Source organism: Dioscorea cayenensis, unplaced genomic scaffold (assembly GCF_009730915.1).
Source record: "Dioscorea cayenensis subsp. rotundata cultivar TDr96_F1 unplaced genomic scaffold, TDr96_F1_v2_PseudoChromosome.rev07_lg8_w22 25.fasta BLBR01000897.1, whole genome shotgun sequence".
Classification (NCBI taxonomy): domain Eukaryota; kingdom Viridiplantae; phylum Streptophyta; class Magnoliopsida; order Dioscoreales; family Dioscoreaceae; genus Dioscorea; species Dioscorea cayenensis.
The window spans coordinates 25467-27808 of NW_024087288.1; the positions used below are offsets into that span (position 1 = coordinate 25467).

At 44.7% G+C, this 2342-nt stretch overlaps 1 non-coding gene across 1 annotated transcript; it reads right to left on the reverse strand.

Annotated features, from left to right (window-relative positions):
• Nucleotides 1–355: 355 nt before the first annotated feature.
• LOC120255226 lies at nt 356–463 on the reverse strand. Its single transcript, XR_005534930.1, has one exon. It is a non-coding gene; the product is annotated as a small nucleolar RNA R71 (small nucleolar RNA).
• Nucleotides 464–2342: the final 1879 nt, after the last annotated feature.

A 2342-nucleotide genomic window follows, 5' to 3' on the forward strand; every position in this document is an offset into this window, starting at 1 on the left:
ATCTATCTAATTTGGAAGTTGAAGGGTCGGATAATATGGCGGAACAAAATAAGCAACAGAGGACATTATCCGATTTTGCTAGACCTTTAGTATTTGGGACACAATCGAGTATTATGCGTCCCCGATTACAACTCAGAACTTTGAATTGAAGCTGGTATTCATCCACATGTTGCAGCAATCCACACAGTTCAATGGTTTGGCCGATGAGGATCCAAACAGTCATATAGAGAACTTTCTCTAGGTGTGTGATATGCTCAAGATAAACAGGGTGACGGATGATGCCATCAAGTTGAGAGCCTTCCCATTTTCCTTAAAGGAGAGAGCGAAGCAGTGGTTACACTCATTATCTAGAGCAAAGCTTAGGAATGAGATCTCGTCCTTTGTACTAGTTAGAATTGGAGTCTCTATTTGAGACGTGGGAAACGTTCAAGGAGCTCCTGAGAAAGTGCCCGCAACACGGATTCTCGAAGTGGATGATTGTTCAGACCTTTTACAATGGGTTGAATCCGAGTACAAGGCAACTCTTAGATGTGGCGGCAGGAGGTACATTACGTAGCAAGACCCCTGGTGAGGCCCGTCAATTAATTGAAGAAATGGGGTTAAATAGCTACCAATGGATAGCTAGGGAGAAGAAGAAGGTGGCCGGGCTCCATGAGATAGATGCAGTAACTTCATTAGCAGCTCAAGTGGAATCATTGAGTAAGAAGTTAGATGTTCTAACTTCAATTGGAGTGGCGGCCGTGACTACTTGCACCGGGTGTGGTGGAGGACATGCTCCCTCCGATTGCCCAATCTCCATTGGTGATGCATCTTTAGTTGAGAATGTGGATTTTGTGGGTAATGCGATGAGAAATCAAGGAAATCCATATAGCAACACCTACAATCCATGTAGCAAAATACTGTATCAGGTACTATTCACGGCCGGGTGAAGAAGTAGTTATCCAGATAAGCCACACGGGCGTGTAGAAATTCCACACGCCCGTGCGTAATTCCACACGGTCGGTGTGAAATATTCACATGGGAGTGTGGATTCCCGATTCCAGCCCTATCTAAGGTCGATTTCAGCCCCGATTTCAGGATTCTTTTCTTCATCTTTTTCCCAACTTGAGAGAGGGTTGCGGCTAGGGTTTTGAAAGGTATTGGCTAGGGATTGTGAGAGGTTCTACGACTCTGACATCGCGCTCCGTTTGGAAGAAGGTTAGTGGGAGAGTTTTCGTCGGCACCGATCCGGCGAGATGTATCCTAGGCCGGACAAAGGGATCCTTGGACGAGTAGAGAATTCTCCACAAGACCATTGTCACGACCATCGAGGGGGTTTTCTATGGATTTTTTGTTTTTACATTCGATTTCATTGATTGTAATTAGCTCCATGGAGAGCTAAACCCCCTAGTGGGTGCTTAGATTGTGAACCCTAGGATGTAATTGTTTCTTTGAACCTTTTTATTATGCTTCCATTAATTGATGTTTTTATTGAGTTCCAATCTTGAATGCTTTGATTGTATGAATACTCCCTTAGAGTGACACTAGGGTTGAGAGTTCTTGTTGGTAACCCTTGTGAGTGAGTGACACACCACGAGAGTTAGACAAAGCTAGATTGGAGAGGGTTGCGAGGGTGAGTCGAGAGGTAGCGAAGCATCCCCTGTCCCCATCCGGTGTGATTTTACGGGTGGCATTTGAATTGTGAAGATAAGATTAAAGAAATCTTTTAAAAGGGGTGATGAAGAGAAAGAAGAAGGGGGGGATCAGAGAAAAAAATCTTAGAGAGTAAAAAAAGAATTGAGAGAGAAGACCGGATGTGCAGATCTCTCTCTTCCCGTTTTCATATATATATATATATATATGTATGTAAAAAAAGAAGCAAAAAAAAACTCTTGCTACCATCGTTGATGCCTATGTCGCTTGCCGCTCACCGTCACCGTTGTTGCCATCACCGACACCGTCGTCGTTGCTGCTTGAGTGGCTGAGATGATGCCGCCAAGCATGCTTGCTGCTTGTTGCCTGCCATTGCTGCTATCATTACGCATTGTTGCCATCGCCATCACCGACACCGTCGCCGTTGTTGCTTGAGTGGCTGAGATAATGCCGCCAAGCATGCTTGATGCTGTCACTGCCGTTGTTGTAGCCATTGCTGTCCTTCATGCTTCTTCCTCTTCCTCTGACATGCTCCTAAATGAGTCTAAGCTTAACCTTGATCTCATTCGTTGTGCAAAGATCTTCCATTATGGTTCTATTAGCCTCAATGTGTGCTGCTAAGGAGAGCGGAATTCTTTTCTTTTATGACCATAATGTGAGGCTTCCACTATGGCTTTCGCATGATACTGCCCCCTTTGGTTTTATCAGCC